Here is a 14,303-nt window from a genome sequence, read left to right as displayed (position 1 = left end):
ATTCAAAGCAAACTGTCAAGGGGGTCCCATAAATCACCCAACCGCGTAAGGAACGCAAAATCCGGGAACATAATACCGGTATGACGGAAACTAGGGCGGCAAGAGTGGAACAAAGCACCAGGCAAAAGGCCGAGTCTTCCACCCTTTACCAAGTATATAGATGCATTAATAATATAAGAGATATTGTGATATCCCAACCAAAATCATGTCCACCATGGAGCAATCTTCAACTTCACCTGCAACTAGCAACGCTATAAGAGGGCTGAGCAAAGCGGTAACATAGCCAAGCAATGGTTTGCTAGGACGAGTGTCAAAGGTTAGAGGTTCATGGCAATTTGGGAGGCTTGAGGAGCAAAAGATAGGTAACACAGCATAGCGATAGAACGAAGCAACTAGCATAGCAATGATAGTAATGAGATCCAGGGTAGCGGTCATCTTGCCTGAGATCCCGCAAGGAAGAAGAACGAGTCCATGAAGAAGACGAACGGGAGCAGTCGAACGAATCCTCACGAACGCAACATTACCGGAACTAAGAAGCAACACCGGAAAGAAACAAACAACATGGTAAATGCACAAGCACGAACATGGCATGATGCACAAACAAGTATGATGCATGTCCGGTTAAAGAGTCATGGCATGGCAAAGTGCAACAAACAATACTACAAGTTAAGTGGAGCTCAATATGCCACGAGTTGCATAGTGATGAAACACCACATCAATTATTTAGTTCGCTCTCGTTTAGGTACACAACAATGTTAAATGTTGTTAAACATGGCAAGGGGTGAAGCATATGAAAATCTACCTATCTAGACAAGTTTAAATGAGGCCGGAATAACAAACAACAATTCCGGAAAATCCCCATGTGCATAAAATGAATTTGGTACTGTTCTGTCCTAAACCACATTTTAAGGTTGTTAAACAGGAAAATAAAGTGGACCATGTTAAACTAGGCATTTTTCCACCCCATTTACCTGTAAAGTTTATTTAAAACCGAGCTACGGTTATTTAGTTATGAAATAAATCATTTTAGCATGGCATTTATGCAAATTAACACAAACAACATTTTAAACAAACATGGATGAAAGTGACATATTATTAATCTACACAATTTTCTGAGCATTTTACATATATAAAGTTTTTTAATCCGATGCATGGTTTAATAGTTATTAAATGCATGAAGTTAAAGGGGGTTTTCTGTAAATCTGAAATTCCCTGGATAAATAGCTAAAATCGTCTAGAGGAAAAAAAACATGCGTTGGGCCGAAACTTACTGGCCCAACAGAGCAGAGGGGCTGTGGGGAGCTCACCCATGGGCCACGGCCCGTTGGCGGAGAGGAGGCTGGAAGGCAGGCCGATGCTGGGCTAGGCCGCGGGGTGGCCAGGGCCCACGCAGGAGGAGTGCGGCTCACGAGGCCCACACAGGAGGAGGCCCAGGGAGGCGAGGACGCCGTCCTCCCGACACGGGATGAGTTGACGGCGCGGGATGGCGGCACGGTTCTCCGGCGAGCGCGGGGCGGGACCGCGGCGAGGGAGGAGCAAGGGGAAACGGGCACACCGAGGGCCGGGCTCCTCAGATCTGGCCGCGGACGAGAGCGCGAAGGCCGGCGACGAGCTTGGCGGCAGCTCCTGCAAAGAAAATGGCGACGGCGCAGCATTTAGTGGAGAGGGAGAGCACCGGAGAAGGTGAAGGGAGGAGGAGAGAGATGGGGCCGGCCTGCTGCTGGAGTCTGACGGCGGCGGCGTCCCTCCGACGAGGCGGCGGGGACGAGCATGGCGGGGCGGCGCGGATGGCCTCCCTGGTCCCGAACGAGCAAGGGCGAGCGGGGCGCTCGGGCAGGGAGCGGGAGGCGGGCGCAGCACGGGAGGCGCGCGGGCTGGCGGGGCCCGTTCGGCTCGGTGGCGGGCCGCGGATGGGCCTCGCGGCGGCGCGGGGAGAACAGGGGGACGTGGCCAGGCCACATGGCGAGTGCCGATTGGCCCTGGCGGAGGCGCTGCCCACTAGGGTGGCGCCACATGGCGGCAGCGAGGTGGAGGCGCGGAAGGAGGCTGGCGGCGCGCGGGTTTCGAGGAGGGGGGGATTGGCTGCTGCCAAAAATGGAAGGGGGGCTTCCTTTTATAGGAAAAGGAGGCTAGGGGTTGGTGGCTTTGCTCCGTTTCGGAGACGTTCGATCGCCATCGGACGGTCCGGAGCGGAGGGGGGTAGGTAGGTGGGTCTAGTGGGCTGTGAAGAGAGGTTGGGCTGAGGGGAGAGAATAGAAATGCAGCCCGGCAACTGTTTCCGGAGACCGAAAACGTCCGATGAAGGTACCGGCAACGGTACCGCTATGTTTAACGGTTGGGCTATCAGATGGACTCCGAATGCGACGAAACTTGGCAGGCGGCCTGTCTACACTATAATAAGACCGCACGACAAGTTGCAACCCATTCCGAGAACATTTTTATGCCACTTCTAAAATAATATCTCGGAGGTGCCGCGGGCGCGTGCGTGTGTGACTGGACTCCGAACGGACAACGGAGAGGACCGACGGAACCCGAACGGATGCAAGTTTTGAAAAACATGCAGATGAAATGCAGATGAAGTGCAGATGATGACATGAGACGAGATGCATAACAAGAACAAAATGCAAAACAACAGACAAAAACCCAACCACGGAGGAAATAATAAATCACATCTCCGGAAAAGGCAAGAGTCGGAGTTATGAATATGGAATGTTGTATCCGGGGCGTTACACCTAGACCCCTTGGCGGAGTTCACCGACCCGCTAGAGCATGACTGGATCAGGGCCCGGTACAAGTGGGACCGTGTCAAAAAGATCTTTTACACGGACCCGAACACGAGGGAGTTCATGAGACATCTGGTAATTGTTATATTATCACATTATCATATTAGCTTCCAATCAATTCGACTACAAGTTTTGTCACATTAGTAAACCATCCATGTTCCTTTTGCAAAAAGAGCAGCACCAAAAGGCAGCCGAAAGCGACGAATTGTCATAGTTGTCGGCAAGGCCCAAGTGGGACACCCCATTCAACCAGGCCCTGAACATACTAAAAAAGGTCAGGTGGACAAGCCGCTGTCCTATGGACGTGTGCATGGCGTCAGAGATGGCACCTCATGGAAGACATGCTACCACGAGGAGCCAGAGGAAAGAAGGAAGAGACTGTTGGTTGTCACTCAGTAGACGATCGACGAGAAGGTCGCGATTGTGGTCAATAAGACCAAAGCTGAGACAAAAGAAGAGTTGATCGGGGTAGTCAGTGGGTTGGTCACTGACACTATGGCCAGCTTGATTCCGGCAATTTTCAATTGGTCGAAGAGCAATCCAAATGCATGGCCGTAGGACTGTCCCCTTCCCAGCTTTGTCGGGAGTAATTCGGCGAACACCACAGCACCAACACCTGCTCAAGCAACCGCACAAGGTCCCGCTCCTGCTCATAGCAGCCCAACCTCCGTCTCTGACATGCTCGGCGGGCCTTCGTTCCTCGCTGAGCTCGATGTCCTCACAGAAATTACGGATCATACCCTTTTCACCAGCATGTCTATAGTCTTCCATTTCAGTTACCTTCCGGATGTTTGACATTGCAGACATGTCTTCTTCATAGGCCGACGATACCCCGTGCACCCTACTCTATGACATCAAGGGCCAGAAGGTGGCCGTGGGAAAGACAATGATCATGAAGCCGAAGGACCGCATGTTCCACAACCGAGATATGCTTGATGGCATCTTCAAGGTTAACGTGGCCAGTGTCTTAGCGGCTTCAAGGACTTGTCTCCTTCAGTACCAGTCGATGATGAGGAGACCCCTACGAGGATTGGCGCATGCAAGAGCTGGTTCTTGGCTTGGCCGAAGTCTCTTCTTCATCTCGAGGCACCCAGTATCACACCAACGCCACCTTCTCAAGAAGGTACGAACACCACCCCACCTACCAAATTACCTGCACCTATCATGGCGGCTGATAGAGTACGACGTGAGGGAGAGCCTCCATTAGTGCCAGATGACGTTGCCCCTGTTGTCGAAGAAGCAAATGCTGATGATGACATGGAGGAGGATGATGATGACCTAGACAAGTATTTCAATACCGCCTATGATGATGGAGGATTGATGGCTCAGGCCGAGGAAGACTCAGGCTATGATCATGGAGATGATGACTTGATGCTGCCTGATTTGCCGGAGCCGGAACGTCCTAAGGCGGAATGCAAAAAGTCTCTCTTCAAGCGATCCTCATAGGAGACGCCTCCAGATGCCGCCCCTACCCAGCAACACACCGAGGGCCATCCACTGATTAGCCCGACGACACTTGGGGTGGTGGTTTGGGAAGGTATGGTGGGCTCACTACCACCATCCGTCAAGAAGCAAAGGAGGAGACCGCCCAGGAGAGGCCCTAAAGGCTCTAGAGGTGCTTCAAGCAGCTAGCCGCCTCTGAATCCCCGGGTGGTAGATAGAATACCTGTCAAAGGTGTAAAGCATTTCCATATCACCGGCGAGTCGATCCTACCTGCCAAAGCGCTAGAGCACATACTGAACAATGATCTAAGAAGACTCCCGGAACATGTGCTGGCCAGAGAGAAAAGCCTTCTGATCAAGGAAAAACCAGGATACCAGCTTTACGCGGCTCAGGTGCCGGGTGGGAAGTTGTACGTCGAGACCTGGCCCACGAATCAGTTCATCCTACGATTTGACTACATCTACGACATGTTCCACATGACCAAGCTAGATTTCCAGTTCATCCGCATGTATGCGCTGTATCTCAACTACTTCATCAGGATCGAGAACATAAAATATATCTGCGTCGCGGACCTGTACTATACACGAGAGTTTCTTGGCAGTTTGCAAAGAGCACTCTGACTATGCGAGCAAGTACCTTGGCAAATTCATGATCGCTAATAAGGATAAGGAAGCGATTCTCCTGCCTTATCATCCCTAGTAAGTCATCCGTGCATATCCTTTCGTAAGTGTTAACCATTCCTTTGCAAGCATGGAGGCTAATTTAAAGTGTACTTAATTTGCGTAACGGGGCGGCGTCACCCTCATCATTCTGTACCCGGAATACTCCCATGCTATGTACTTGGACTCATCAAAGAACCTCAAGAAAAAGGATTACACGCACGTAAAGAGTGTTCTCGATAGTGCCCTGTTAACCTTCATCCTGTCTGGTGGATATATCAAGGTGAAAAGGCACAGGAAGCACGGGCCGGTTTTCCGCCATAAGACCGACTTTTGCTGCATCCAGCAACCGCACACCAGTAGGGCTGATGGATTCTACCTCATGCATCACCTGCTCGAGTACAGAAGGGATAATCAACGCGTTCGCATGTCAGCTACTACCGAAGATGCCGAGATTGTCAGCCGAGCCACAAGCATAGGAAAGACACCGGATCATCGAATCCGAGCCGAGTTTTATCACGTACAGTGTGAACTTGCCCAAGTGATCATGAAGAAGGTCCTCGAACCAACGGAGATGTTCTACCATGGGCCAATCATGCGGGTTGATGTCCAAGCACTGCTAACTGCTCAGCGTCTGGACCTGAAGCCTTTCAAGAAGCTTGGGTGCTTCCTGCTTGACTATGAAGATTGGACCGCCAACATGGAGGACTGATTGTCGATGACAATGTGTCACTACTGTCTTTCTATCGCGAAACTTTGAATTTATGCACGGCGAAACTATGTGATGTAATTAAATCACGTGGTCCTAAACTAGCATAGATCTCTCTAGTTAGTTAGTTTGGTTATGAGGAACTTCATCATTTATGTTTACTATAAGTTGCTTGTATTTTGCTAATTATGCCTCTTTGTTTTCTTAAGTATATTATGTTGCATATTCTCATTCAATTCATCAATTGACGATGCAGGTACATAGATCAGAGATGGTGAAGGACTGCTATGTCGTGTTCGTTTGGAGGGTTCCAGGAGTCTACGACCACTGGCCAGATGCTCATGCCCAGGTGGAGAAGTACCCGGGTGCTAGCCATAGAGGGTTCGACAACAGAGCAGAAGCGGAAAGTAGTTACTTGAGGTGGATGCTCCGGCATGAGCGGGGGCGGGACCGCCGGTGCCTCAAGTACTACATAGCCGCGCTCCTGCTCATGCTGATCGCTCTTGTCTTCTAGATCATGGTTTAGATAGAGATGATGAAACTAGTGTGTGTGCCATGACCATGCAGTTGCACTTATTCCAGACATGACATGACTTGTGTATTGCTATTTTCAAGATGTGATGATTTGTGTTGAATGATGATGATGATGATGATGGTATGATGAGACCACTGTAGGTCTCTGATATGATGAGAATAGTGTATGTTTAGTATGATCTGATGAAACTATTGTATAGAGTCTGTATAAATACATCACAAATACATAGAGGGGGCATAAATCTGTTAAAAGCAGGAATACTAGCAGTAGCGCTGGAAGCGTCTACTAGCAGCGCTGGGTTATCCGCAGCGCTTCGTTTGTTCAAGCGCTACAGAGAGTTAGCAGTAGCGCTGGTCAGTGCAGCGCTACTGCTAACCATACTTAACAGTAGCGCTGCCCATACCAGCACTACTGCTACAACTTAGCTGTAGCGCGCTAGTAGTAGAGCTGGACCCAACGCTACTGCTATGTATATTTCAAGCACTACTACCAGGGTTTTCTCTAGTAGTTTTGGACAAGGAAGACAACATAATGGGTTATGTTTTCTTATATCTGAACAGAAATTATATTGTCATGGATCCTCCAACATGTTGAGCTTGCTTCTCATCCCATGCTAGCCAAATCTTTTGCACCAAGTAGAGACACTACTTGTGCATCCAACATCCATTAACCCAGTTTTGCCATGAGAGTCCACTATATCTACCTATGGATTGAGTAAGATCCTTCAAATAAGCTGTCATCGGTGCAAGCAATAAAATTGCTCTCTATACATGCATGATCTTTTAGTGTGAAGAAAATAAACTTTATACGAACTTGTGATATTGAAGAATAAAAGCGACGGACTGCATAATAAAGTTCTTTATCACAAGCGGCAATATAAAGTTATGTTCTTTTGCATTAAGATTTCGTGCATTCAACCATAAAAGCGCATGACAACCTATGCTTCGCTCTACGAAGGGCCTATCTTTCACTTCTACCTTCTACCTTTCTATAAGAGTCATGGTGATCTTCACCTTTCCTTTTTATACTTTTTCTTTTTGGCAAGCACTATGTGTTAGGGAAAGATCGAGACATATATATCCACTCGGATGTGGGTGATCATAAACTATTATTGTTGACATTACCTTGAGGTAAAAGGTTGGGAGGTGAAACTATAAGCCACTATCTTTCTCTGTGTCTGATTGAGGCTTTGATCTCATAAGTATCGCGTGAGTGTTAGCAATTGTGAAAGACTAAAATATGGTTGAGTATGTTGACTTGCTACATAAAAGCTATTACACTGACTCTTTCCAAGATTATGATCAATTGCAATTGCTTCAATGACTGAGATCATGGTTTGTTAGTTTTCAATAAAGTTTTTGCTTCATACATTACCTTGTGAACAAATTATCACTTTAGCATGAGAAGTTATATGATAATACGTTGTTGTTTTAAATATGATCATGATGCCCTCTTGCCCGTATTTTATTTTTGTCGACACCTCTATCTTTAAACACGAGATCATGATTATCGATTTCGGCTTCCGCTTGAGGACAAGCGAGGTCTAAGCTTGGGTGAGTTGATACGTCCATTGTGCATCATGCTTTTATGTTAATATTTATTGCATTATGGGCTATTATTTCACATTATGGTACAATGTGTATGCCTTTTTTCTCTTATTTTACAAGATTTACATGAAGAGGGAGAATGCTCGCAGCTCGAATTCTGGACCGGAAAGGAGCAAATCTGAGAGTCTTATTCTACACAACTCCAAATGTCTTGAAACTTTACGAAAAAATATTTTGGAATATATAAAAAATATTGGACGAAGAAAATACTAGAGGCGACCCACCAGGAGGCCACCTGTAACATCCCAAAATTTATAATTTTGGAATGTTAATAATTTAAATAGGAGTAATTGAAAACTTGCTTGTGTTGCTTCTGGTTAGTTGATTTTGACTAGGATTTGAAACTTTTGGAGTTTAAATGAATAATAAACAAGAGGGAACCAAAGGACTTTCCAATTATTCAGTCGGTTCTTATTTTGGGGTTGAGGATATACAGAATATTTCCAATTCAAATATGATAGAGGATGACATGACTTCCTCAAATAATAATATTGGTGAATAACTGAATATTCTCTCATTTGGATTTTGAATATTTAAAACAATTCTAACTCAAGAATTAAATCATATGAGAGAAGGTAATATGACTCCTTTGACGCTAAAAAGAGTTGGAATTGTTCTAAATTTTATTTGCATTTTTCTATGGAGTTCAAAAATATTTGATTGGTCATTTTATAAGTGTCAAATTAAAGTTTATGCAAATATTATATGTATTTTATATAAGTATTTTAGACTGGAAAAATGTTCACTAAGCTATATATAACTGTTTCTATTTTCTGAATGTTTTCTCTTTCTACAAAATTATTTGTGTCATTTATGGAGCCAAAGTCAATTCTACAATTTCATAAATAAGAAAGCGTATCCCTGACGTATTCTAACCCGAACAGCCAACCAGCCCATTCCCTATCTCACGGCCACGCGCATTGCGCTGCGCAGTAGCAGCAGCAGCAGCAGCAGCTTCCATCGGCCAAGGCCCAGAACTGCAGGCCGCAACCCCCCTTCCTCTGTTTTTTTCCTTCTTCTTCTCTCGCCTCTTCCCGCTGATGGGTGGAGCCCACTTGTCATCTTCTTTTCCCCAACGTGTTCATCCTCAACTCTGTAGCACCCCGGAACTGAATCAAACCAGATCGATCGGTTCGATCGATCCCGAGAGCCATGAGATAGACCCTCCTCGTATGAAGGGCCACTGATCCTTCCTCGACCAATTTTTGGCCAAATCTCAAACCTCCGTGCCCTAGAATCCGCTGCCAGATCTCGCCGGAGTTGTGCCGCCGCCGAAGCTATTCGCTGGTTGATTCCGTCACCTACAGAGGTCTCCGACGATCCCCTATGAATCCTTCTTTTCCCTCCCTCTGCTCCGCGTCGCCCTAACCCTCTTTCCCCTTGATCAGAGCACCGGATCGAGCACACAGAACCGAAGCTCCAGAGCTCCGCCGCCCGAGCTCCATCTCCGGTCCATCCTATCAAGCCCAAGGTACCCCGAGCTCCCTCTGTCCGCCAGATGCTTCGTATCGATAAGACTCTCTCCCTGACCATCTTTCCCCCTTAGCAGATGCTCGAATTCGAGCTCCCCAGCCAACCCGATCTCGCCGGAGAGTCGTCGGAGATGCGCCACCGCCGCCGTCCTCTGCTTTTGGGTGAGCACGCGCGCACAGCAAAGTCGCGGCCAATTGCCATGCGCCACGTTGCATCTGCTACAGGAGATACTGCAGTGCAGGGGATTTCTGTTGTCTTTTTTTTTTCAGATTTCAACTAAAACTTCCTTTGGCTATATCTTTTAGTCTATATATCCAAATTAGGTGATTCTTTTTCCTATACACTTAGAATGATCAAAGAGAGCCTTGGCTCAGTGGTTGGGTATGTGGTTTTGCAACCCAACAACCCAAGTTCAGTTCCCAGAATTGACAGGTGATGCACAAGGGTTTTCCCCCGTTTATTGAGGATCAAGGTAGATGTGTGGTGGAACCACTCATCAAGAAATATCTTGATACTCATTTAAAAAATTTCGAGGACCATGTTTATCTTGGTACTCATACTAAAATGGTCGTATGCATCCTTAGTTGGTGCAGAGGCCGGGAAGTGAAAATCTCCCCATTTTAAAAGAGGGAGGCTCCTCCCGTCCTCCTTCCGAGTCGCCCCCGTGAGGCGGCAGGGAGGCCCCCAGATCCCGTCGCCCCCGACTCCCGCTCTCGTCCTCCTCCTTCCTCGCTGCCGCTCGAGGGCACGGCCAGGCGAAGCCTTGCCGTTGCCGGCGGCGATGGGGACTAAGTGCCCTCCCACTCGTGAGGAGCTGGCGCCCTCGGGCTGGAGCGTGGCGTGCGACCGGACGTCATGGCGGGGCTGGCGCTCTGGCGATCTCATACCCTATGGCAGGCGGCTTCAAGATCTGGGGCATCATGGTCGCCATGGACGGCGGCGGCGTGACCAGATCGGCGGCGGCGCGGCCGGATCTTGGCCCAGGCGTGAGCTTGGTCTTCGGGTCACGGTCGGCGCGATGGCGAGTGCGACACATCGGCAGCTGGACGGATCTGCGGGGTTCCATCCTTGTCTGGTCCTTGACAAAGGAAACTCCAGGGGAAACCCTAGATCTCCACGGGATCGAGTGATGGCGGTGCTTTTGCGTCGTAGTCCCTCTTCATGGCATTGTGTTGGAGTTTGCTACGGTTGAAGGGTCCAGCGAGGCCGACGGCGTACGTCCGTTGGCGCAACTGCCGATGAAAATCACGCCGACTACGGTCATGGCGGACGATTGCGGCGTCTTTGATGTAGTTTCCTTGTGGGCGCATCGTCGTTATAGTTGGCATCATCAGGCTCGGGATGCTCCGGGGGAAACCCTAGATCTGGGTCTCCCGGATCGGACGATGATGGCGTTCTTAGTATCGCTTTCCCTCATGGGGGGCATCGTTTTGGAGCAAGTGATGGCTGGAGGTGACAAGAGGAGAAGCAGTGCTTCATCATACACATTGATGGTGTCGGATCTCGATGGCATGGCGCCCTGGAGATTAGGCGTCTGATGTACGATGATGGACTCGCGCAGGAGGTCGACGCTGTCTGGCGTCGTGGTGGCGTCGGCGGCGGCAGCTAGACCGGGCAAGGTACATGCAGCAGTACAACTCTGAAGATGGAGTGGTGGCAGGTGGCTGTGGCGGCCTCATACCCGGCAGGCGTCCTGGTTGAGGAGCACGCCGGACTGGTGGGAGCCCATACCCGGCAGGCGTCCTGGTTGGGACCTCAGGTATTAAATGTTAGATTTGGCTGCGGGGTCTGTTTGGTATTAGGCCCAGACTATCAGCGCCCTTCATCAACTGGATAGGAGTAGTGACAGATGTTGCTTAGACAGTGGCTTTAGTCTTATTGTTGTATGACTTTGTAAGTTCTTGTGTTAATAATTAATAAAATGGCTGTAAGCATCGCCCAGATGCAGAGGCCGGGGATCTTCCTCCTTTTCTAAAAAAACAATGACCAGAAGAATATGGTAGAACTAAAATTTCACATGTTTGCACTGTTTAAATTTGAATTCGTTTGAATTTGAATTCCACCTTCTGAAGGCCATATCTTGTAAACGGTATATTATATTCAATTGATTCCTTTTGGCTATTGACACTTGCATCAAATACTGGATGAACATATTCTACACATTCATATTCAAATACTTTTGACATGTTTGAATTTAATTTTAATTCAAACTCTCATTCGCTATAACTTGTGTTGTAGTATTTCTTTTCAATTAACTCTTTTTCTTCAAATGAATTCGTATGCCATACGCAATATGTCAAACAACTTCTATGTTGTCCTCCAAATACTTTTGACCTTGTTCTATATTATCTCAAATATAAGCTTTTATAGTAATATCTCTCTCTGTATTAACTCTTGTGAGTTGATCCTTTCCCCTGTCACCTTATAGCACATCGAGACCCATATTATAATATTGAGCCCATATGTATTGTTGTTGTTCAACCTTGCCATATTTATTTGGTTGTTCTTTTGATTTTTCTGTATGGCATGGTTATTGATTGAATTATTTCCTTGCGATAGATTACTCGGAGCGTGACGAGTAGAATTATCAGGATTGTGAGTGCGACGATCTTCATCAAACCTACAGGCAAGTTACACCTTGATCATCCTTCATCCTATTTTTTATGCATGTAGTTCTATACCACAATACCATATTATGCATGTGTAGGAATATGACGGTAGTATGCTGTTACTATTAATGCAGTTAGTACGGCCTGATTGTTGACCGTGGTAGTGTATTCTTGCTATGCTATGTAGACAGGGATTGGTTCGTGTGTTCATTGAGATTATGTGAGGACTATATATAACATAACTTGAGTAAAAACATAATATATAATTCACCTCTGGACGGACAGGGTTGCATCATGGAATTTCTTGTTCCTTTTCCAAGGACATGGACCATGGCTAAGTGCGCCTGAATGGTATTGCTGGGTGGTTTCAGGAACATCATGGTTTATACCCTCTGAACGTAAGTGGGTGTCGTCTAGGCTCAAAAAGATCAGAGAGACTTAGTGACTAGTAGCTTCCATGTATAACCACTGGCTAATATGGGCTCTGGCTTAGTTGATCAGTTGTGGAGACCTTATCTGGATGTGCCAGTAGATGTAGTTATGATAGTTGGGATGGGCCTCCTGTGGGACTAGGCGACTGCTTTTGAAAGACTATGTCTAAATCTTCGGGTTGAGTCCAGTGGGTAAAGTGTACAGACCTCTGCAGAGTGTATAAACTAATCATGATTAGCCGTGTCCCCGGTTATGGGCAATTTTGAGCCACTATGCCATTACAATTGTTGGATGATCTTGACAGATGATACTTTAATAAATTTTGGGTGGGAAACTTAATAATGGGGATAGGTTGTAATTGGGTTGCCCAATTCAACCATGTGTATTTAATTATAGCAAGACATAATTAAAATTTGACTATTATATTATGTAGTTATCAGGGAAAAATTAGCTTTTATGCAAAACAAACCACCACCCATTCTTTTGATATACCATGCATGTAGATATAGGTCTATTATATCATTCCTTGTGTGACTTCCTGATACATTCAATGTATTGACCATTCGTGGCTGCAATGTTTCATGTTGCCGATTTTATACGATGGGTGAGTGATACGATGTAGGGTTATGATGTCTATACTCGACATTTGCCTGTGGTGTTGATGGACTTCTTGGAGATTTTATTTGCTTTTCTGCTGCATTAAGTTTGTATGCTAGCTTGAGCTATGCAGGTATGTTTTATGTTAAATTCTGGACCTACGATGTAATATTATGACATGTGGTTTATTTTGATATTACATCTTGTACTGTGCGTGTTAGCTATTGATCCAGGGACTAGCACAGTGAGCATAGAGACATCGAATCTTATCAGGTTTGGGTCGTTACACCACTAGCCTAGGGTGTGCCCTACCCCCTGGACGCGGCCCTAGGGCTTGTGGGGCCCCTAGCAGGTCTCCGGTGCCCATCTTCCGCTATATGGTGTATTTTGACCTGGAAAAAATCATAAGAAAGCTTTTAGGACGAAGCGCAACGGCCTAGTCGTTGATGAGACTGCGCCCGTTATTGGTGGGTACGTACCTTACGAGGTTGGGTGCCCTGCTTTTACATGTGAGTTGCGGCAAGTCCGTTGGCCATCTGTCCGGGTGTTCAACCAGAAGTACCACAGAAGTATGATGACAAGATGAACCCGACATAATTCCTAGGTATTTACGCAATTGCCATGCAAGCTGCTGGAGGAAGGGATGAAAAGATCCTTGCCAACTATTTCCCATTGGTACTCAAACCCAATGCGAGGTCTTGGTTGATGAACTTATCGGAGAACTCCATTTCTACGTGGTCAGATCTATGCAATGAGTTCGTTGGTGCCTTCACTGGGGGCCAGAAAGGCCCTGTACGGCCCAGTGACTTGCAGGTGATCATGCAAAGAGAAGGAGAAAATCCGCGCAAATATATACAATGATTCAGCCATGTACACCGCAGCATACCAGATCTGCATCCTACAGCTGTGATTGTCCTGTTCCACACGAACGTGGACAATCGCAATATGCAGGAAAAGATGAACATACGGTTGCCAAAGAGCGTCGACGAGCTCTACACGTTGGCGGACAAATGTGCACGTGCTGAGGAAGGGAGAAGGCTTCTCGGGGAAGATGCTAGCGCTGAAGTTGATTCTGAGGACGATGATGCCGCCACCCACTACAAAAAAAAGACACATCCGTGACATTTTGGGCTGAATGAAAAAAATTCTGTCATACTTATGACACTTCTATGATGATAATTGTGACAAAACCCGGTATCGTCATAGATGTGGTGGGCTCCTACTTCTATGACAAAAAATCATGACAGAAAATGGGCTTTTGTCCTGGGCGGGCCAGAGACGCAGCTGCATGACATTCTTTGGGCCGTCCATGACGGAAAAAACCGTGGTAGAAGCAAGGGCGAGGAAAATTTCTGGGAGTTCCCGGTAATGGTGGGTGGTCGAGGGCCGAGCGATGCATGTGTCTCTCGTACCGTACGCGCGTGGGTGCGAGGCATTGGGCTCTAACTGAACCCG

General features: G+C 47.1%; 1 long non-coding RNA gene across 1 annotated transcript; it reads left to right on the top strand.

Moving 5' to 3' along the window:
* Nucleotides 1-8,805: 8,805 nt before the first annotated feature.
* On the top strand, nucleotides 8,806-9,635 carry LOC119326535. Its single transcript, XR_005158031.1, has 3 exons — nucleotides 8,806-9,046; nucleotides 9,126-9,208; nucleotides 9,287-9,635. It is a non-coding gene; the product is annotated as an uncharacterized LOC119326535 (long non-coding RNA).
* Nucleotides 9,636-14,303: the final 4,668 nt, after the last annotated feature.

The sequence above is a fragment of the Triticum dicoccoides genome, chromosome 6B, assembly GCF_002162155.2.
Source record: "Triticum dicoccoides isolate Atlit2015 ecotype Zavitan chromosome 6B, WEW_v2.0, whole genome shotgun sequence".
In the NCBI taxonomy this organism is placed as follows: domain Eukaryota; kingdom Viridiplantae; phylum Streptophyta; class Magnoliopsida; order Poales; family Poaceae; genus Triticum; species Triticum dicoccoides.
The sequence above is the reverse complement of the archived record's forward strand: the minus strand, read 5'-3'. Positions and strand labels throughout refer to the sequence as shown.